The sequence below is a fragment of the Mustela erminea genome, chromosome 1, assembly GCF_009829155.1.
Source record: "Mustela erminea isolate mMusErm1 chromosome 1, mMusErm1.Pri, whole genome shotgun sequence".
NCBI classification, from domain to species: domain Eukaryota; kingdom Metazoa; phylum Chordata; class Mammalia; order Carnivora; family Mustelidae; genus Mustela; species Mustela erminea.
Genome location: NC_045614.1, coordinates 145,718,593 through 145,726,756, shown reverse-complemented (window position 1 = coordinate 145,726,756; position 8,164 = coordinate 145,718,593).

Below are 8,164 nucleotides of genomic sequence, written 5' to 3'. Positions count from 1 at the left end.
TTCAAGCTGCCTATAAAACGTGTGCTGTGAGTGATTTGACAAAAATATTCTGCAAATTTATTAATTATCTTTAAACATGTTTCTTTGCAGTTTTCAGTTCATCTTATATTAAGTGCTGAGCAGAACCTGGCTTTATTTCTTACAGTAAAATTACACAAGATGTATAAATCTTTAATGTTCTTGGTTTCCTTTAGTGACTTTGATTTCTTCTAAAAAGTGTCTGAATACGTCTGAAATGCATGCTAGATAAATTCCCAAGATGCCAGGCTGCTGGCCAAAGTACTCAAAGGTGATGGGCCACAGCTGCTTCCTTCTTCCTAAAGAAAATGGTGCAAAGATGCAGGTCACTGGAGAGTTGACAATTGTGTGATTGCTGAGCGTTCAGGCGACTTCTAGGAAGATGCTGAGTAGACCATGTGAAAGCAAAGTGCTTAATGAATAGTTAACCAAACCTAGGTCTTCTAGTCTAAATAAGGCAGTATGTGACCAGTGAATCATAAAAGCTGAGAATGGGAATGTACTTTAAAAATCACATGGTCCTAGGATGGTAGGTGGCTCAGTTGGTTCGGCGTTTGACTCTGGATTTCCACTCAGGTCATGATTCCAGGGTCCTGGGATCGAGCTCCACCTTGGGCTCTACGCTTAGCAGGGAGTCTGCTTGAGGATTCTTTCTTCCCTCAGTTCCCTCCCCCTGCTTATGCTTGCTCATGTGTGTGCTCCCTCTCTCTTTCTAAAATAAATAGATAAATCTTTTTTTTTTTTTAAATCACATGGCCCAGAGATCTAATCCAAGAATACCTGCTGTATAATCCTACCAAGTGACCGTATGTTTGAACACCTCTGGAGCAGATAATCTACTCTGTGTTAAAATAGTTTATATATGTACACACAGTTGCAATTCACACAAGACAAATGGATAATCTCCATAATACATTAGGAGATACTACACTTCACTAAGAAAAAGACCAATAGTCCAATTAAAAAAAAAGGCAAAGGATATAGAAAGAAAAAGAAATGATTATAAATTTTAAAAACGGACAATTGCAGGGTGCCTGGGTGGCTCAGATGGTTAAGCATCTGCCTTTGGCTCAGGCCATGGTCCCAGGGTCCTGGGATCAAGCCCTCTCCTACTCTTCCCCCTACTTGTGCTCTCTCATTCTTTCTGTCAAATAAATAAATAAAATTGCTTAAAAATTTTTTAAAAATTAAAAATGTTCTAAAAAGAGACAGTTGGTTAAGTTTCTCTTTCAGCTCAAGTTGTGATCTTAGGGTCCTGGGATCAAGCCCCACTTGGGGCTCCCTACTTAGCAGGGAGTCTGTTTCTCCCTCTCCCTCTGTCCCTCTCACCCCCCACTCATGCTAATGCTCTCACTCTCTCAAATAAATAAATAAATATTATCTTTAAAATTTTTTTAAATTAAATAATAAAAAATAAAGGGGCACCTGGGTGGCTCAATGGGTTAAAGCCTTCGGCTCAGGTCATGATCCCAGGGTCCTGGGATCGAGCCCCTCGTCGGGCTCTCCGCTCAGCGGGGAGCCTGCTTCCTCCTCTCTCTCTCTCTGCCTGCCTCTCTGCCTACTTGTGATCTCTGTCAAATAAATAAATAAAATCTTTTAAATAAATAAATAAAAATAAAAAGAGAAGATATGCTCAACTTCACTTATAGCAAGAGAAACACATACCAAAACCACACTGAAACACAACTTTTCACATATTTCTATATTCCTGATATGAGTATAAATTTGTACAATCTATATAGAGTAAAACAGTAATTAAAGCCATAGATGCGTATACATGCTTTTACTCACTGTTTCAACTTTTAGGAATTTTTAAACATGCAAAATGGTCTACTTATAAAGGTAGCCACTGCAGCATTATTAGTGCTAACAAAAGATGTGGAAATAACCTGATTCACATCAACAAAGATCCAGTTAAATAGCATATCCATGCAATGGAGTACTATGCAGCTATAGGTAATAATAACGGTAATAAGGCAGCTCTTAATGTTCAAAAGAGAAAGTTCTCCAGACTTTATTATTTAAAAAAAAAAAAAAGCAAGGTACCCTCAGGAAAAGAGAACTTCCTCAACTTGATAATAAACCACTATAAAAACAACAACCACCTAACATTATACTTATTGGTGAGAAACTTGAAGCTTTCCCACTAAAATCAGGAAGACAAAGATGTCCCCTCTTACCACTGCTTTTCAACATTGCACTGGAAATCCTAGCTAATGCAATAAGATAATAAAAGGAAATAAGAGGTATACAGATTGGGAGAAAGAAATAAAACTATCTTTGTTCATAGATGATGATATGATGATCTAAATAGAAAATCTGAAACAATTGGAACTAATAAGCAATTATAACAAAGCTGCAGGGTACAAGGTTAATATACAAAAGTTGATCACATTCCTATATACCATCAATTAACAAGCGGAATTTGCTTAAAACACATCGCTATTTACTTCTGTAACACCCAAAATGAAATAAATCTAAAAAAGATGTGCAAGATTTACATGAAGCTAACTACAAAATTCTGGTGAAAGATTATCAGAGGAGAACTAAATAAATGGAGAGGTATTCCATGTTCACGGCTAAGAAGAATCAGTATTGTCAAGATGTCAATTTTTCCCAACCCGTTCTATAGATTCAACACGATCCCAGTCAAAATCCCAGAAAGTTATTTTGTGGATGTTGGCAAACTGGTTATAAAATTTATATCGAAAGGCAAAAGATCCAGATAAGAAACTCAAGATTAAAGAAGAACAAAGTTGGGGCGCCTGGGTGGCTCAGTGGGTTAAAACCTCTGCCTTCGGCTCAGGTCATGATCCCAGGGTCCTGGGATCGAGCCCCACATCGGGCTCTCTGCTCAGCCGGGAGCCTGCTTCCTCCTCTCTCTCTGCTTGCCTCTCTCTGCCTGCCTCTCTGCCTGCTTGTGATCTCTATCTGTCAAATACATAAATAAAAAAAATCTTAAAAAGAAAAAAAAGAACAAAGTTGAAGAAGTGATACTACCCGAAATCAAGACTTACTATTAAGTTATAATAATCAAGACAATGTGGTATTGCAAAAGAATAGATTAATACATCATGGAATAGAAAATCCAGAAATAGACCCACATAAATATAATCAATTTATCTTTGACAAAGGGATAAAGGCCCTACAATAGAAAAAATTCATCTTTGCTACAAGTGCCAGATCAACTGGACATTCACATGCAAAATAATTATTCTAGACCCAGACTTCACACTTTTCTCAAACATTAACTCCAAATGGATCATGGATCTAAATGTAAAACACCAAACCATGAAACTCCTAGAAGGTAACACAGGAGAAAATACGGATGACCTCGGTTTGGTAACAACTTTTTAAATGGAACACCAAAGCACAGTTTGTGAAAGAAAGAATTGATAAGCTGGATTTCATTAAAATTAAAAATTTCTGATCTGTGAAAGACACTGTCAAGAGAATGAAAAGATAAGCCACAGACTGGAAGAAAGTATTTGGGCAAGCATGTTTGATAAAGGACTGTTATCCAAAGTATACAAAGAACTCCTGAAAGTAAACAATAGGAAAACAAACAATCCAATTAATAAAAAGGACAAAGGCCTTAACAGATCCCTCACCAAAGAAGATAGACAGATGGCAAATAATCATATGGAAAGATGTTCCACCTCATGAGTGACCAGGGAAATGCAAATTAAAACAATAAGAAGATACCATTACACATCTCTTAGAATGGCCAAAATTTAGAACCCTGACACCAGCAAATGCTGTGAGCATGTCAACGACATTTGTTAGCAGAGACGCAAAATGGTACATACACTTTGGAAGACAGTTTGGCAATTTCTACAAAACTAAACATATTCTTACCATATGACCCAGCAGTTACACTCTTTGACATTTACCCAACAGAACCAAAAACTTATGTCCACACAAAAGCTGGCCTATGGATGTTTACAGCAGCTTTTTTCATCATTGCCAAAACTTGGGAGCAGCCAAGACGTCCTTCAGGAGATGAATGGACAAATAATCTGTGGTACACAATGGAATTTTATTCAGCATAAAAGAACATGAGCTATCCAGCCATAAAATGACATGAAGGAAACTTAAAAGCACATTACTGAGTGAAAGCAGCCAATCTGAAAGATCAGTGGTTGCCCAGGTTCGGAGGAAGGAGGGATGAATTGGCAGACACGGAGGAACTTCAGAGCACTGAAACTGTTCTGTACAATATTGCTGTGCTGGATACTTGTCCTTACACATATGTCCAAACCCATAGAATGTACAACACACCAACACCACACCCTAATGTAAATGGTGGCCTTCGGATGATAACGATGTGTCACTGTAGGTTCCCTGATGGTAACAAATGTGGTACTGTGATGTGGGATGTTGGTAGGGGGAGGCTGTAGGTGTGTGAGATCAGGGAGTATATGGGAACTCTGTACTTGCTATTCAATTTTGCTATGACCCTAAAACCACTCTAAAAATAAAGTTTGCTAATTAAAAAAAAGGGGGGATACCATATAACAAGATGTATAGGATGTTCCCCTTACATAAAATTGGGGAAGGAGTTACCTATATATTCATTTTTCTTATGCATGAAATTGTTGCCTGTGGAGAGTAGGACTGGAGTTGCAGAAAGACTTTTCACCATAGAGCCTTTTATACTTATTTTTGAACCATTAAATACTTACTTATTCAAAAAATTAAATAAAATAATTTAAAATATATGAAAATGGTCTATTCTATCCCTTTCAGTTGAAAAAAAATAGTATTGAAATACTGCCTCGAACAGTTAACTCTTTTTATCTTTTTTTTTAAACTGAGACCATCACACAATGGCCTATTTATCCTAACCTTAAAAATTTGAACCCAATTTTCAGTCTTCTTGAAACCAATAAAAGTATAAAGAAAACCTTAAGAAAGCTCCAAAAGAGAAAAATCAAATCTTAAAAGAATGTGGATTCCGATATGAACCTCCACCATTTTTTCTCTTATCTAAACTTTACCTTAAACATCAGCCCATCAGTCTTGATTATTTATCTACTGTTTAAGGTCTTCACTTGTAAGCCTCCAGTCTTTAAGGCTCCACAGGCAGGAATAGATTGTGTTTTGTTGTGGGCGTGCTGGAAACGCCCACTGTCCTCGCCAGCTGAGCATATTCTTTGGAACTGCTAGTTGCAGGGCTTCTGGACCTTTAAGGAATTTTTCTTTTCACCTCAAAAAAAAAAAAAAAAAAATCCAGACACCTATTCTGGACAAATGCTGTTTCTTTCCGAACTGATTCGTGGGGTTCCTGGGTGCTCAGTCGGTTAAACGTCTGCCTTGGGCTCAGGTCCTGATCCCAGGGTCTGAGGATGGAGTCCTGGGTCAGTCTCCTTGCTCAGTGTGGTGTCTGCCCCTCCCACTGCTTGTGCGTGCGCTCTCTCGCTCTCTCTCTAACAAATAAATAAATAAAATCTTAAAAAAAAAAAAAAAAAAAGAACCGATGTGTCCAGGAGATTTGTCAAATTCCTATAGCCAATATGTTTGATACAAACTATTCTTCTGCTTGTCCCTCAGGTAGTCAGTACCTTTCCTACAGATATGTCTTTATGAGAGTCACATACGGTACTCACAGACTTTCTTGAATTTGATTCTAGGAGGTGGCAGGGCAGCGCCACCTCTCCTTCCTTTGGGAGAACCCACTTGCCTCCAGAAAGGGTTGCCCTCAGCTGACACAAGCGGAACCTGCCAAAGAGCTCACATGCTGATTTTCTGATAGGCCCAGCAAGGTTAGATGCTATTACCGCTCTTAAGCTTTTGGCCAGGCCAGAAGCTGGGTGCGTCCCAATGATTTACCATGACCAAACATTTTGGGCTATAGCACCCTCTCTGGCGTAGAATGGTGGAGTATCAAATTCTGGCAACAGCTTTCAGCTCTGTAGTATTCAAGGAAGATCCTGGGCTGCTGGAGGGGTTTTCCTGATGCAAACTGACAGTGAGAAATTTTCAGCTCAAGGTCAGTCAGTCCACGCTGCACAAGTTTGGCTTACCCACCAGCCCTTGAGTTATTGATTGCAAATGTTTCTGAAATATTGAGGTTAGCGGACAATCATTCCTAAATACTTGCCAATGAAATTTAATGTGGTGGATACTTTAGTACATTTATTTAAAAAAAAAAAAAGATTTTATTTATTTACTTGACAGAGATCACTAGTAGACAGAGAGGCAGGCAGAGAGAGAAGAGGGGAAGCAGGTCCCTGCCGAGCAGACAGCCCTCTGTGGGCTCAATCCCAGGACCCCAGGATCTGAGCCGAAGGCAGAGGGTTTAACTCACTCAGCCACCCAGGTGCCCCGCTTTAGTACATTTTTAAAGTTGTATAAATCCAGATAAAAAATGGAATCCAGATAAAAAAATAAATCCAGATAAAAAATGATCTCAATCATCTGACAAAAAAAAAAAAAAACCTGAAATACTCTGGGAACCAAAGATTTATCTAGTTATAACACCGCCCCCCCCAAAAAAAACCCACACACAAAAAAAATGAAAATAAAGAACTTCAAAGTTCATCAGAAGCAAAATTGGAAGCAGCCAGGAGCAATATGTTTAAGAGCTATGTAACACAAAACAGAAGTGGGAAGTATTTTAAAGCTTGAGGGCTGTATTGATTTGTTTGGAATAATAAAAAGTCTCTCGTTCTCGCCTTATGTTAAAAAAAAAAAAATGCTTAAGGGCCGCCTAGGTGGTTTAGTAAGTTAAGTATCTGCCTTGGCTCAGGCCATGATCCCAGGGTCCAGGAATCCAGCCCTCCCCCCGCGCCCCCCCCCTTGCTCAGCAGGGAGCCTGTTTCTCCCTCTCCTCCCCTCTCCTGCTCTCTCTTGCTATCTTTGTCACTCTCTTTCTGTGTCTCTCTCTCTCTCTCAAATAAATAACCAAAATCTTTAAATAATAAAATAAAATACTTTAAATACTTATTTGGAAAAAACCCTTAAATATCCCTTGAAATTTTTAATTACAAGACGGAGTAAATTTCAGTTTCTACATAAACCCCTCTTTAATGTATAAATGACCACAAAAGCACTAGGTATTCATGGTTCTAAGAATTATATGTTACTATAATTGCTCTGTGGGCAAAATAGGCATACGTCAATGAATGGATCTTCTGAAAGCATGTTGCTTATCTTAAAGTTTGGGTTGTTGTTTTTTTAAGATTTTATTTATTTGACAGAGATCACAAGTAGGCAGAGAGGTGCACAGAGTGAGAGGAAGGGAAGCAGGCTCCCCGCTGAGCAGAGAGCCCAATGTAGGGCTCCATCCCAGGTCCCTAAGATCACGACCTGAGCCGAAGATAGAGGTTTATAATCCACTGAGCCACCGAGGCACCCCTGGTTATTTTTTTAAAAAAAGAAGTTTGTTTTGGGGGCACCTGGGTGGCTCAGTGGGTTAAAGCCTCCGCCTTCGGCTCAGGTCATGATCTCAGGGTTCTGGGATCGAGCCCCACATCAGGCTCTCTGCTCAGTGGGAAGCCTGCTTCCCCCTCTCCTCTGTCTACCTCTGCCTACTCTCTGTCAAATAAATAAATAAAATCTTTTTTAAAAAAAAGAAGTTTGTTTTCAAATATCTTCAGTAATCATGTCAAGCAAAGCTGTACCCACAAACTGTATTCATGTATGACAAAAATACCTCCAGACACGGAATCTATTTACTGGCTCATGAAAGGCATATTCACACATCGAAAGTAAACAGTTTCCTAACCTCTGTGTCTCATCATTTTGTGTGCAAAATGGAGGTAATAATATCTCCTGCACAGGGCTGTCGAAAACATTAAATGAGATTATGTATGTGTTACCTATTCCTTACTGTGCCTCATAAAATTAGCTCTTCAAATAAATGTCTCTTCTTAACCAGAATTTATTTTTTCTCTCTAATTATAGGTGAAATATATTGTCCTCTATAAAAGGAATTTCAGAACGGTAAAGATATTTTAGGAGTTTAGGACACTCAGAGAAGTCATTAAGCCTTTGTTCCGATGACCCCTCCCCAGAATGAGAGTAAGCGATAGGATCTATTCTAGAAACTGCTTAGGAATTACTAAGAGTGAAGTGACATATGTCCTTTGACAGCAGCTTTTTTGGGACCTTGGAACCTTCTTGGCTCTTTTTCACTTGAACT